The sequence below is a fragment of the Garra rufa genome, unplaced genomic scaffold (genome assembly GCF_049309525.1).
Source record: "Garra rufa unplaced genomic scaffold, GarRuf1.0 hap1_unplaced_005, whole genome shotgun sequence".
In the NCBI taxonomy this organism is placed as follows: Eukaryota; Metazoa; Chordata; class Actinopteri; order Cypriniformes; family Cyprinidae; genus Garra; species Garra rufa.
This window is the reverse complement of record NW_027394280.1, coordinates 1,088,027-1,101,715: the sequence shown is the minus strand read 5'-3', so window position 1 is coordinate 1,101,715 and position 13,689 is coordinate 1,088,027. Positions and strand designations below refer to the sequence as shown.

The 13,689-nt window shown below is 48.2% G+C and overlaps 13 non-coding genes across 13 annotated transcripts; 7 read left to right on the top strand and 6 right to left on the bottom strand.

The window, feature by feature from the left end:
* Positions 1 to 2,405: 2,405 nt before the first annotated feature.
* Positions 2,406 to 2,520, bottom strand: LOC141312807 (U5 spliceosomal RNA). The gene has a single exon (XR_012349308.1). It is a non-coding gene; the product is annotated as a U5 spliceosomal RNA (small nuclear RNA).
* A 572-nt stretch (positions 2,521 to 3,092) lies between these two features.
* trnar-ucu (transfer RNA arginine (anticodon UCU)) lies at positions 3,093 to 3,164 on the bottom strand. The gene has a single exon. It is a non-coding gene; the product is annotated as a tRNA-Arg (tRNA).
* A 197-nt stretch (positions 3,165 to 3,361) lies between these two features.
* Positions 3,362 to 3,443, top strand: trnas-cga (transfer RNA serine (anticodon CGA)). The gene has a single exon. It is a non-coding gene; the product is annotated as a tRNA-Ser (tRNA).
* A 1,291-nt stretch (positions 3,444 to 4,734) lies between these two features.
* On the top strand, positions 4,735 to 4,816 carry trnas-uga (transfer RNA serine (anticodon UGA)). The gene has a single exon. It is a non-coding gene; the product is annotated as a tRNA-Ser (tRNA).
* A 177-nt stretch (positions 4,817 to 4,993) lies between these two features.
* Positions 4,994 to 5,066, top strand: trnak-uuu (transfer RNA lysine (anticodon UUU)). The gene has a single exon. It is a non-coding gene; the product is annotated as a tRNA-Lys (tRNA).
* A 2,911-nt stretch (positions 5,067 to 7,977) lies between these two features.
* Positions 7,978 to 8,092, bottom strand: LOC141312806 (U5 spliceosomal RNA). Its single transcript, XR_012349306.1, has one exon. It is a non-coding gene; the product is annotated as a U5 spliceosomal RNA (small nuclear RNA).
* Positions 8,093 to 8,664: 572 nt separating this feature from the next.
* trnar-ucu (transfer RNA arginine (anticodon UCU)) lies at positions 8,665 to 8,736 on the bottom strand. The gene has a single exon. It is a non-coding gene; the product is annotated as a tRNA-Arg (tRNA).
* Positions 8,737 to 8,933: 197 nt separating this feature from the next.
* On the top strand, positions 8,934 to 9,015 carry trnas-cga (transfer RNA serine (anticodon CGA)). Its single transcript has one exon. It is a non-coding gene; the product is annotated as a tRNA-Ser (tRNA).
* A 194-nt stretch (positions 9,016 to 9,209) lies between these two features.
* Positions 9,210 to 9,282, top strand: trnak-uuu (transfer RNA lysine (anticodon UUU)). The gene has a single exon. It is a non-coding gene; the product is annotated as a tRNA-Lys (tRNA).
* Positions 9,283 to 12,191: 2,909 nt separating this feature from the next.
* Positions 12,192 to 12,306, bottom strand: LOC141312805 (U5 spliceosomal RNA). Its single transcript, XR_012349305.1, has one exon. It is a non-coding gene; the product is annotated as a U5 spliceosomal RNA (small nuclear RNA).
* Positions 12,307 to 12,878: 572 nt separating this feature from the next.
* On the bottom strand, positions 12,879 to 12,950 carry trnar-ucu (transfer RNA arginine (anticodon UCU)). The gene has a single exon. It is a non-coding gene; the product is annotated as a tRNA-Arg (tRNA).
* A 197-nt stretch (positions 12,951 to 13,147) lies between these two features.
* On the top strand, positions 13,148 to 13,229 carry trnas-cga (transfer RNA serine (anticodon CGA)). The gene has a single exon. It is a non-coding gene; the product is annotated as a tRNA-Ser (tRNA).
* Positions 13,230 to 13,423: 194 nt separating this feature from the next.
* Positions 13,424 to 13,496, top strand: trnak-uuu (transfer RNA lysine (anticodon UUU)). Its single transcript has one exon. It is a non-coding gene; the product is annotated as a tRNA-Lys (tRNA).
* Positions 13,497 to 13,689: the final 193 nt, after the last annotated feature.

The window sequence follows — 13,689 nt, the reverse complement described above, 5'->3', positions numbered from 1 at the left end:
ACTGGCTTATAAAATGTTTCAGATTTCCAAGAGCTATCCTCTTGGAGCTCTGTGCTGAGTTGGGTCCAAATTTGGAGACAGCGAGGAGCCACGCATTACCCGTTCCCTTACAGGTGCTGATAACGCTTGGTTCCAAAGGGAACTGGCAGACCGCTCGGGGTTAAGCCAGTCGTCTTTGAGCCTGCAATGCCAGCTGTATGGGACGGGATCATCCGCATGTCTAGCAGGTATATAAGATTTCCATACCATGCAGTTGACCAGCCAAACAAAGCGCAATTTGCAGCGATCACCGGTTATCCTAATGTAAGCGCAAGCGATCGACTGCACGGACATTGCTATAAAGGCGCCATCTGAAGAACAATTTGGATACGTGAATCGGAAACAGCTAAGTTTTACTTTATTTTATTTTATTGAGCGTAACTATTTAACTGCATATCAGGAGACCGCGGTTATCCATTAAAGACGTGGCTGTTAACCCCCCTCAACAACCCACAAACTGACCAAGAGCGCAGATACAATGATGCCCATTCTCGCACTTGTAGAGCGGGCGATTGGGCAGCTGAAATGCCGGTGGCACCAGAGCCGTGCACAGACCTTTTGAGGGGCATATGCTGAAACTGAAAAAAAGGGCACCCCCCCCCCCCCCCTTATATATATATATCTTATTTAAACTAATTCAAACAACACTGCGATCCACTGGGATGTCCCTCTCAATGGCTATATAGGCTATATAATATGATGAAATGTTAATAAATTACATCATGTAATTTACAAGCATCAGCAAATTCAGCAGATAACCATAAAATCTAAATAGAAATTTCTTATAAAATATTTTACCTAGCTGACAAGGATCACTCGGTTGCTTTGTGTCAAACTAAATCACATTATGTCAACATCACACCGTGTGGTGAGGCATTATATGAACCTTTATAGACATAGGCCTACTATTGTTTATTTCATAAAGACAACGTTGCACTTATTCAAACAAGATATTTTACCGTTACAAGACAACGATGTTCATCTGCTTGCGCTCTATGACTCTGACTGATGCGCTGAAACGTAGGCTAAGTCGCCGCTGATCTCCACCTGCACCTTTACATCGGACCATTTCTTTTTTAATTCGTTCACAGTGCGATGTTCAAACCCCACTGCGTTAACCGCGTCAGCTAAAGTCTCCCTTTTTTTTTTTTTTTTTACAAACTTGCAAATAACAGTTTTTCTCCGGTCTACCGGTGAGGAGCACCTTCAAATCACATTCTGTTAAGTTTCTCTTGCTTGCTTTTTCGTTTGGTTTTGCCAAAGTGGAGTCATTACCATATTAATACGGGGGAGGAGGCAGGGAGGGGTTTTGCGCTCGTGCATGTGCACTCAATTTCACGTTAATTCAGATGTACAAAGAGAAATGCGTGGAATTCCGCGTACGCAGTGTTTCATACATCTGATTTTTTTACTGCGTACGCACATTTACAGCTTTGTCCGTACGCTATGTTTTAGTAATAATTCAACGCAAGTCTTTGTACATGAGGCCCCAGCTCTGCCGTGTGGCGGCGTACGCTTAAAGATCTGATAGAGTTCACATAGAGTGTTTGCTATGCTGCCCCTTCATGAATGTTTCGTTGCTTGTGGTGGGCTGTTTTCCCCTTTAGGAGTTTTATGCTAGGCGATTTCAGTAAAGCGGTAGCCAGTTCATTGTTTTTTCAGCCAACTTTGAGGTTGACAACGGGACAGAGGACATCAGGGCCGCCGCAGTCGTGGCCGAGTGGTTAAGGCGATGGACTAGAAATCCATTGGGGTCTCCCCGAGCAGGTTTGAATCCTGCCGATTACGCTCTTCGCCGGTGCTGAGGAGAAGTGGCTGGGCCCTTTTCTTCCGTGTCCCTAGCACGGATTTGTGTGCCCTCTCTCCACAGTAATAAAAAGCGCCGCTAGTCCTTTTTTTTTTTCAATTCGGACGGCCGGCACCACCAGATGTGAGCCAGTGGGGCGCCGTGATCGTATAGTGGAGAGTACTCTGCGTTGTGGCCGCAGCGAATCCGGGACACGGCAGGCTTTTTGTTCACTGAGCTCCTTTCTCCCACCTCCATTTTTCGTACGGGTGCGGTGCCAGTTAAACTATACCAACAACGCAGGCAGCAGAGGCTGGCTTTCAGGGTCAACAAAGAAGGATCGAAGCGCACGAGTCACTGATAGGGCCAAAAGAGCTAAAAGCCATCTTTGTTTGAGCCCGTCCAGAGTTTTTCTCGCGTCATGGACGAGAGAGCGCTGTCTTTCCATGCTGGCTTAAGAAATTTGAAGCTGCGAAGCTGGAAGCGCAAAGGCTGCAAACACAGACCATGACGAGGCGCGCTTTGTTCCACTGCACGCTGGCGGGTGGCCAGATTGACTCTGCTCTTGACACTCTAGTGTAGCTCTGCTGTGAGCAGAGCCCCCAAAAATACAGGTCACTCGCAAAGGTTCCCCTCCACGGAAATCTTTAGTAAAAAGCGAAAGATTTATGCGCTGATGACGAGAAACTCGAGATGTGTCTCTATGCCCTTGGACCTTTGCGCTCACTGTGGTAAACCACTACGCTCACCAAGGGTAATCTAGGGTGCCGACACCTCACAACATGATTTTCGTCACCCCCCTCACTCCAAATGGGAGAAGTAAAAGTTATGAAAGTCCCTTCCCTCACCCAGTATTCACAAACCAGATCAAGGTAATGTCATCTCTTTTTTCATGCCCCCGTATTAGAGGCCAAAAAAAATATTAAATGAAATAAAGCGGTCCAAATAATGACCCACTGTAATGTGTAGCATTCAAGATATTGAGAGACTTTAGCTCGTGGCTGGTCAATCTGGTATTTCATGGAGTAGGGGCTCGTTTTGGCAAGTTGGGTGCAGTCGCGTGTGCTGGGAGCGAAGAACAGCAAGCGCAACTCTTTGTTAGTATGGTGGACAGTATCTCCCCCTGTCACGTGGAAGACCGGGGTTAGATTCCCCAACGAGGAGACCTAGCTCTCTGCTGCTGTCGAACGACTCATCCAAAAGCTTTTGGTGCAGACAGAGGTCACAGAAGGAGTTCTGCTTCGAGGTCAACCGCAGCCGAAAACAACGCGTTGGCCGGGAATCGAACCCAGGTCAACTGCTTAGAAGGCAGCTATGCTCCCCACAATACCACCAACGCAGGCGCTCAGTGCAAGATTTAAGTGGTCAGAAAAGAATGCTCGAATCCGGGTCATGGCAGCCCTTTGTCGTTGAGCGACGGGGACGTCCAGCTTCTTTTTGCCAACTCACCCTTCAGTTGGATTTTGCGCCTGAAGCTCGGCGGCATCCTGTGCTGCCCGCCTCGAGACAAGGCAGCAGGCGGTCCATATGCACGGCGTAGTCGTGGCCGAGAGGTTAAGGCGATGGACTCGAAATCCATTGGGGTCTCCCCGCGCAGGTTCGAACCCTGCCGACTACGGTCGGGCATTCCCCCTTTTACCTTTAGCTTTTTGCGACGGTGGTTGGGCCTTCCAAGGCCTTTGGCCTTCGCTCTCTCTGACGTAATTGCGTGCGGCCTTTGTCCCGTAGCTCCTGTGGCAAGTGAGCTTCTGCCGGGCGGCTTGTGGAGAAAGTGTTCTTATATAAAAAGTAAGAAGCGCGCAAAAAACAAGAGCCTGGCTAGCTCAGTCGGTAGAGCATTAGACTTTTTTTTACTCTGAGGGTCCAGGGTTCAAGTCCTTGTTCCGGTGAAGGGCCATCTTCTTGTTGTCGCCCTCAGCTTGCAGTCGTGCCGGTCCAGCTCTGCCGTGAGGCGGCGTACGCTTAAAGATGTGACAGAGTTCACATAGAGTGTTTGCTATGCTGCCCCTTCATGAATTTTTCGTTGCTTGTGGTGGGCTGTTTATGCGCTGATGACGAGAAACTTGATATGTGTCTCTATGCCCTTGGACCTGTGCGCTCACTGTGGTAAACCACTACGCTCACCAAGGGTAATCTAGGCTGCCAACACCTGCCAACATGATTTTCGTCACCCCCCTCACTCCAAATGGGAGAAGTAAAAGTTACGAAAGTCCCTTCCCTCACCCAGTATTCACAAACCCGATCAAGGTAATGTCATCTCTTTTTTCATGCCCCCGTATTAGAGGCCAAAAAAAAATATTAAATGAAATAAATCGGTCCAAATAATGACCCTCTGTAATGTGTAGCATTCAAGATGTTGAGAGAGTTTAGCTCGTGGCGGGTCAATCTGGTATTTCATGGAGTAGGGGCTCATTTTGGCAAGTTGGGTGCAGTCGCGTGTGCTGAGAGCGAAGAACAGCAAGCGCAAATCTTCGTTAGTATAGTGGACAGTATCTCCCCCTGTCACGTGGAAGACCGGGGTTAGATTCCCCAAAGAGGAGACCTAGTTCTTTGCTGCTGTTGAACGACTCATCCAAAAGCTTTTGGTGCAGACAGAGGTCACAGAAGGAGTTCTGCTTCGAGGTCAACCGCAGCCAAAAACTGTGCGTTGGCCGGGAATCGAACCCGGGTCAACTTCTTGGAAGGCAGCTATGCTCACCACAATACCACCAACGCAGGCGCTCGGTGTCAGATTTAAGCGGTCAGATAAGAATGCTCGAATCCGGGTCATGGCAGCCCTTTGTCGTTGAGCGACGGGGACGTCCAGCTTCTTTTTGCCAACTCACCCTTCAGTTGGATTTTGCGCCTGAAGCTCGGCGGCATCCTGTGCTGCCCGCCTCGAGACGAGAGCAGGCGGTCCACATGCAGGCGTAGTCGTGGCCGAGAGGTTAAGGCGATGGACTTGAAATCCATTGGGGTCTCCCCGCGCAGGTTCGAACCCTGCCGACTACGGTCGGGCATTCCCCCTTTTGCCTTTAGCTTTTTGCGACGGTGGTTTGGCCTTCGCTCTCTCTGACGTAATTGCGTGCGGCCTTTGTCCCGTAGCTCCTGTGGCAAGTGAGCTTCTGCTGGGCGGCTTGTGGAGAAAGTATTCTTATATAAAAAGTAAGAGGCGCACAAAACACAAGAGCCTGGATAGCTCAGTCGGTAGAGCATCAGACTTTTAATCTGAGGATCCAGGGTTCAAGTCCCTGTTCGGGCGAAGGGCCATCTTCTTGTTGTCGCCCTCAGCTTGCAGTCGTGCCGGTCCAGGGGCCTCATGTATCAACGCTGCGTACGCACAAAAACTTTGCGTACGCCAGATTTCACGCTCACGTTTGGATTTACTAACGATGAAATGAACGTGAGAATGTGCGTTGATCCACGCCAACTCCATGTCTGGCGTACGTGCATTTTTTTGTGCGTGTGTTTGTTTTATGTCCCTTGGCGACTCCTAGAGGCAATTATTTAAAATTGCACACTACAAAGTATCGCACCAACACATGTGGAAAACATTGCTATTAATTTATAATTGATAAAATGGGTTAATTGAGACAATATTTTTCTACCAGTTATGTGATTTAGAACATATAAAAGCATTTGCAAATGTATACATCCCTTAGTCTATGGCAATGGCAGTGTTGGCCTTATTGGAGGACATTGTCAATGGCCAAATCCGAAGGGAACGCGTTTTTAGGGATCTCAGTGATTTTCTGGCCCACGATGATGACTGGCTTATAAAATGTTTCAGATTTCCAAGAGCTATCCTCTTGGAGCTCTGTGCTGAGTTGGGTCCAAATTTGGAGACAGCGAGGAGCCACGCATTACCCGTTCCCTTACAGGTGCTGATAACGCTTGGTTCCAAAGGGAACTGGCAGACCGCTCGGGGTTAAGCCAGTCGTCTTTGAGCCCTGCAATGCCAGCTGTATGGGACGGGATCATCCGCATGTCTAGCAGGTATATAAGATTTCCATACCATGCAGTTGACCAGCCAAACAAAGCGCAATTTGCAGCGATCACCGGTTATCCTAATGTAAGCGCAAGCGATCGACTGCACGGACATTGCTATAAAGGCGCCATCTGAAGAACAATTTGGATACGTGAATCGGAAACAGCTAAGTTTTACTTTATTTTATTTTATTGAGCGTAACTATTTAACTGCATATCAGGAGACCGCGGTTATCCATTAAAGACGTGGCTGTTAACCCCCCTCAACAACCCACAAACTGACCAAGAGCGCAGATACAATGATGCCCATTCTCGCACTTGTAGAGCGGGCGATTGGGCAGCTGAAATGCCGGTGGCACCAGAGCCGTGCACAGACCTTTTGAGGGGCATATGCTGAAACTGAAAAAAAGGGCACCCCCCCCCCCCTTATATATATATATATCTTATTTAAACTAATTCAAACAACACTGCGATCCACTGGGATGTCCCTCTCAATGGCTATATAGGCTATATAATATGATGAAATGTTAATAAATTACATCATGTAATTTACAAGCATCAGCAAATTCAGCAGATAACCATAAAATCTAAATAGAAATTTCTTATAAAATATTTTACCTAGCTGACAAGGATCACTCGGTTGCTTTGTGTCAAACTAAATCACATTATGTCAACATCACACCGTGTGGTGAGGCATTATATGAACCTTTATAGACATAGGCCTACTATTGTTTATTTCATAAAGACAACGTTGCACTTATTCAAACAAGATATTTTACCGTTACAAGACAACGATGTTCATCTGCTTGCGCTCTATGACTCTGACTGATGCGCTGAAACGTAGGCTAAGTCGCCGCTGTTCTCCACCTGCACCTTTACATCGGACCATTTCTTTTTTAATTCGTTCACAGTGCGATGTTCAAACCCCACTGCGTTAACCGCGTCAGCTAAAGTCTCCCTTTTTTTTTTTTTTTTTTACAAACTTGCAAATAACAGTTTTTCTCCGGTCTACCGGTGAGGAGCACCTTCAAATCACATTCTGTTAAGTTTCTCTTGCTTGCTTTTTCGTTTGGTTTTGCCAAAGTGGAGTCATTACCATATTAATACGGGGGAGGAGGCAGGGAGGGGTTTTGCGCTCGTGCATGTGCACTCAATTTCACATTAATTCAGATGTACAAAGAGAAATGCGTGGAATTCCGCGTACGCAGTGTTTCATACATCTGATTTTTTTACTGCGTACGCACATTTACAGCTTTGTCCGTACGCTATGTTTTAGTAATAATTCAACGCAAGTCTTTGTACATGAGGCCCCAGCTCTGCCGTGTGGCGGCGTACGCTTAAAGATCTGATAGAGTTCACATAGAGTGTTTGCTATGCTGCCCCTTCATGAATGTTTCGTTGCTTGTGGTGGGCTGTTTTCCCCTTTAGGAGTTTTATGCTAGGCGATTTCAGTAAAGCGGTAGCCAGTTCATTGTTTTTTCAGCCAACTTTGAGGTTGACAACGGGACAGAGGACATCAGGGCCGCCGCAGTCGTGGCCGAGTGGTTAAGGTGATGGACTAGAAATCCATTGGGGTCTCCCCGAGCAGGTTTGAATCCTGCCGATTACGCTCTTCGCCGGTGCTGAGGAGAAGTGGCTGGGCCCTTTTCTTCCGTGTCCCTAGCACGGATTTGTGTGCCCTCTCTCCACAGTAATAAAAAGCGCCGCTAGTCCTTTTTTTTTTCAATTCGGACGGCCGGCACCACCAGATGTGAGCCAGTGGGGCGCCGTGATCGTATAGTGGAGAGTACTCTGCGTTGTGGCCGCAGCGAATCCGGGACACGGCAGGCTTTTTGTTCACTGAGCTCCTTTCTCCCACCTCCATTTTTCGTACGGGTGCGGTGCCAGTTAAACTATACCAACAACGCAGGCAGCAGAGGCTGGCTTTCAGGGTCAACAAAGAAGGATCGAAGCGCACGAGTCACTGATAGGGCCAAAAGAGCTAAAAGCCATCTTTGTTTGAGCCCGTCCAGAGTTTTTCTCGCGTCATGGACGAGAGAGCGCTGTCTTTCCATGCTGGCTTAAGAAATTTGAAGCTGCGAAGCTGGAAGCGCAAAGGCTGCAAACACAGACCATGACGAGGCGCGCTTTGTTCCACTGCACGCTGGCGGGTGGCCAGATTGACTCTGCTCTTGACACTCTAGTGTAGCTCTGCTGTGAGCAGAGCCCCCAAAAATACAGGTCACTCGCAAAGGTTCCCCTCCACGGAAATCTTTAGTAAAAAGCGAAAGATTTATGCGCTGATGACGAGAAACTCGAGATGTGTCTCTATGCCCTTGGACCTTTGCGCTCACTGTGGTAAACCACTACGCTCACCAAGGGTAATCTAGGGTGCCGACACCTCACAACATGATTTTCGTCACCCCCCTCACTCCAAATGGGAGAAGTAAAAGTTATGAAAGTCCCTTCCCTCACCCAGTATTCACAAACCAGATCAAGGTAATGTCATCTCTTTTTTCATGCCCCCGTATTAGAGGCCAAAAAAAATATTAAATGAAATAAAGCGGTCCAAATAATGACCCACTGTAATGTGTAGCATTCAAGATATTGAGAGACTTTAGCTCGTGGCTGGTCAATCTGGTATTTCATGGAGTAGGGGCTCGTTTTGGCAAGTTGGGTGCAGTCGCGTGTGCTGGGAGCGAAGAACAGCAAGCGCAACTCTTTGTTAGTATGGTGGACAGTATCTCCCCCTGTCACGTGGAAGACCGGGGTTAGATTCCCCAACGAGGAGACCTAGCTCTCTGCTGCTGTCGAACGACTCATCCAAAAGCTTTTGGTGCAGACAGAGGTCACAGAAGGAGTTCTGCTTCGAGGTCAACCGCAGCCGAAAACAACGCGTTGGCCGGGAATCGAACCCAGGTCAACTGCTTAGAAGGCAGCTATGCTCCCCACAATACCACCAACGCAGGCGCTCAGTGCAAGATTTAAGTGGTCAGAAAAGAATGCTCGAATCCGGGTCATGGCAGCCCTTTGTCGTTGAGCGACGGGGACGTCCAGCTTCTTTTTGCCAACTCACCCTTCAGTTGGATTTTACGCCTGAAGCTCGGCGGCATCCTGTGCTGCCCGCCTCGAGACAAGGGAGCAGGCGGTCCATATGCACGGCGTAGTCGTGGCCGAGAGGTTAAGGCGATGGACTCGAAATCCATTGGGGTCTCCCCGCGCAGGTTCGAACCCTGCCGACTACGGTCGGGCATTCCCCCTTTTACCTTTAGCTTTTTGCGACGGTGGTTGGGCCTTCCAAGGCCTTTGGCCTTCGCTCTCTCTGACGTAATTGCGTGCGGCCTTTGTCCCGTAGCTCCTGTGGCAAGTGAGCTTCTGCTGGGCGGCTTGTGGAGAAAGTATTCTTATATAAAAAGTAAGAGGCGCACAAAACACAAGAGCCTGGATAGCTCAGTCGGTAGAGCATCAGACTTTTAATCTGAGGATCCAGGGTTCAAGTCCCTGTTCGGGCGAAGGGCCATCTTCTTGTTGTCGCCCTCAGCTTGCAGTCGTGCCGGTCCAGGGGCCTCATGTATCAACGCTGCGTACGCACAAAAACTTTGCGTACGCCAGATTTCACGCTCACGTTTGGATTTACTAACGATGAAATGAACGTGAGAATGTGCGTTGATCCACGCCAACTCCATGTCTGGCGTACGTGTATTTTTTTGTGCGTGTGTTTGTTTTATGTCCCTTGGCGACTCCTAGAGGCAATTATTTAAAATTGCACACTACAAAGTATCGCACCAACACATGTGGAAAACATTGCTATTAATTTATAATTGATAAAATGGGTTAATTGAGACAATATTTTTCTACCAGTTATGTGATTTAGAACATATAAAAGCATTTGCAAATGTATACATCCCTTAGTCTATGGCAATGGCAGTGTTGGCCTTATTGGAGGACATTGTCAATGGCCAAATCCGAAGGGAACGCGTTTTTAGGGATCTCAGTGATTTTCTGGCCCACGATGATGACTGGCTTATAAAATGTTTCAGATTTCCAAGAGCTATCCTCTTGGAGCTCTGTGCTGAGTTGGGTCCAAATTTGGAGACAGCGAGGAGCCACGCATTACCCGTTCCCTTACAGGTGCTGATAACGCTTGGTTCCAAAGGGAACTGGCAGACCGCTCGGGGTTAAGCCAGTCGTCTTTGAGCCCTGCAATGCCAGCTGTATGGGACGGGATCATCCGCATGTCTAGCAGGTATATAAGATTTCCATACCATGCAGTTGACCAGCCAAACAAAGCGCAATTTGCAGCGATCACCGGTTATCCTAATGTAAGCGCAAGCGATCGACTGCACGGACATTGCTATAAAGGCGCCATCTGAAGAACAATTTGGATACGTGAATCGGAAACAGCTAAGTTTTACTTTATTTTATTTTATTGAGCGTAACTATTTAACTGCATATCAGGAGACCGCGGTTATCCATTAAAGACGTGGCTGTTAACCCCCCTCAACAACCCACAAACTGACCAAGAGCGCAGATACAATGATGCCCATTCTCGCACTTGTAGAGCGGGCGATTGGGCAGCTGAAATGCCGGTGGCACCAGAGCCGTGCACAGACCTTTTGAGGGGCATATGCTGAAACTGAAAAAAAGGGCACCCCCCCCCCCCTTATATATATATATCTTATTTAAACTAATTCAAACAACACTGCGATCCACTGGGATGTCCCTCTCAATGGCTATATAGGCTATATAATATGATGAAATGTTAATAAATTACATCATGTAATTTACAAGCATCAGCAAATTCAGCAGATAACCATAAAATCTAAATAGAAATTTCTTATAAAATATTTTACCTAGCTGACAAGGATCACTCGGTTGCTTTGTGTCAAACTAAATCACATTATGTCAACATCACACCGTGTGGTGAGGCATTATATGAACCTTTATAGACATAGGCCTACTATTGTTTATTTCATAAAGACAACGTTGCACTTATTCAAACAAGATATTTTACCGTTACAAGACAACGATGTTCATCTGCTTGCGCTCTATGACTCTGACTGATGCGCTGAAACGTAGGCTAAGTCGCCGCTGTTCTCCACCTGCACCTTTACATCGGACCATTTCTTTTTTAATTCGTTCACAGTGCGATGTTCAAACCCCACTGCGTTAACCGCGTCAGCTAAAGTCTCCCTTTTTTTTTTTTTTTTTACAAACTTGCAAATAACAGTTTTTCTCCGGTCTACCGGTGAGGAGCACCTTCAAATCACATTCTGTTAAGTTTCTCTTGCTTGCTTTTTCGTTTGGTTTTGCCAAAGTGGAGTCATTACCATATTAATACGGGGGAGGAGGCAGGGAGGGGTTTTGCGCTCGTGCATGTCCACTCAATTTCACGTTAATTCAGATGTACAAAGAGAAATGCGTGGAATTCCGCGTACGCAGTGTTTCATACATCTGATTTTTTTACTGCGTACGCACATTTACAGCTTTGTCCGTACGCTATGTTTTAGTAATAATTCAACGCAAGTCTTTGTACATGAGGCCCCAGCTCTGCCGTGTGGCGGCGTACGCTTAAAGATCTGATAGAGTTCACATAGAGTGTTTGCTATGCTGCCCCTTCATGAATGTTTCGTTGCTTGTGGTGGGCTGTTTTCCCCTTTAGGAGTTTTATGCTAGGCGATTTCAGTAAAGCGGTAGCCAGTTCATTGTTTTTTCAGCCAACTTTGAGGTTGACAACGGGACAGAGGACATCAGGGCCGCCGCAGTCGTGGCCGAGTGGTTAAGGTGATGGACTAGAAATCCATTGGGGTCTCCCCGAGCAGGTTTGAATCCTGCCGATTACGCTCTTCGCCGGTGCTGAGGAGAAGTGGCTGGGCCCTTTTCTTCCGTGTCCCTAGCACGGATTTGTGTGCCCTCTCTCCACAGTAATAAAAAGCGCCGCTAGTCCTTTTTTTTTTTCAATTCGGACGGCCGGCACCACCAGATGTGAGCCAGTGGGGCGCCGTGATCGTATAGTGGAGAGTACTCTGCGTTGTGGCCGCAGCGAATCCGGGACACGGCAGGCTTTTTGTTCACTGAGCTCCTTTCTCCCACCTCCATTTTTCGTACGGGTGCGGTGCCAGTTAAACTATACCAACAACGCAGGCAGCAGAGGCTGGCTTTCAGGGTCAACAAAGAAGGATCGAAGCGCACGAGTCACTGATAGGGCCAAAAGAGCTAAAAGCCATCTTTGTTTGAGCCCGTCCAGAGTTTTTCTCGCGTCATGGACGAGAGAGCGCTGTCTTTCCATGCTGGCTTAAGAAATTTGAAGCTGCGAAGCTGGAAGCGCAAAGGCTGCAAACACAGACCATGACGAGGCGCGCTTTGTTCCACTGCACGCTGGCGGGTGGCCAGATTGACTCTGCTCTTGACACTCTAGTGTAGCTCTGCTGTGAGCAGAGCCCCCAAAAATACAGGTCACTCGCAAAGGTTCCCCTCCACGGAAATCTTTAGTAAAAAGCGAAAGATTTATGCGCTGATGACGAGAAACTCGAGATGTGTCTCTATGCCCTTGGACCTTTGCGCTCACTGTGGTAAACCACTACGCTCACCAAGGGTAATCTAGGGTGCCGACACCTCACAACATGATTTTCGTCACCCCCCTCACTCCAAATGGGAGAAGTAAAAGTTATGAAAGTCCCTTCCCTCACCCAGTATTCACAAACCAGATCAAGGTAATGTCATCTCTTTTTTCATGCCCCCGTATTAGAGGCCAAAAAAAATATTAAATGAAATAAAGCGGTCCAAATAATGACCCACTGTAATGTGTAGCATTCAAGATATTGAGAGACTTTAGCTCGTGGCTGGTCAATCTGGTATTTCATGGAGTAGGGGCTCGTTTTGGCAAGTTGGGTGCAGTCGCGTGTGCTGGGAGCGAAGAACAGCAAGCGCAACTCTTTGTTAGTATGGTGGACAGTATCTCCCCCTGTCACGTGGAAGACCGGGGTTAGATTCCCCAACGAGGAGACCTAGCTCTCTGCTGCTGTCGAACGACTCATCCAAAAGCTTTTGGTGCAGACAGAGGTCACAGAAGGAGTTCTGCTTCGAGGTCAACCGCAGCCGAAAACAACGCGTTGGCCGGGAATCGAACCCAGGTCAACTGCTTAGAAGGCAGCTATGCTCCCCACAATACCACCAACGCAGGCGCTCAGTGCAAGATTTAAGTGGTCAGAAAAGAATGCTCGAATCCGGGTCATGGCAGCCCTTTGTCGTTGAGCGACGGGGACGTCCAGCTTCTTTTTGCCAACTCACCCTTCAGTTGGATTTTGCGCCAGAAGCTCGGCGGCATCCTGTGCTGCCCGCCTCGAGACAAGGGAGCAGGCGGTCCGTATGCACGGCGTAGTCGTGGCCGAGAGGTTAAGGCGATGGACTCGAAATCCATTGGGGTCTCCCCGCGCAGGTTCGAACCCTGCCGACTACGGTCGGGCATTCCCCCTTTTACCTTTAGCTTTTTGCGACGGTGGTTGGGCCTTCCAAGGCCTTTGGCCTTCGCTCTCTCTGACGTAATTGCGTGCGGCCTTTGTCCCGTAGCTCCTGTGGCAAGTGAGCTTCTGCTGGGCGGCTTGTGGAGAAAGTATTCTTATATAAAAAGTAAGAGGCGCACAAAACACAAGAGCCTGGATAGCTCAGTCGGTAGAGCATCAGACTTTTAATCTGAGGATCCAGGGTTCAAGTCCCTGTTCGGGCGAAGGGCCATCTTCTTGTTGTCGCCCTCAGCTTGCAGTCGTGCCGGTCCAGGGGCCTCATGTATCAACGCTGCGTACGCACAAAAACTTTGCGTACGCCAGATTTCACGCTCACGTTTGGATTTACTAACGATGAAATGAACGTGAGAATGTGCGTTGATCCACGCCAACTCCATGTCTGGCGTACGTGTATTT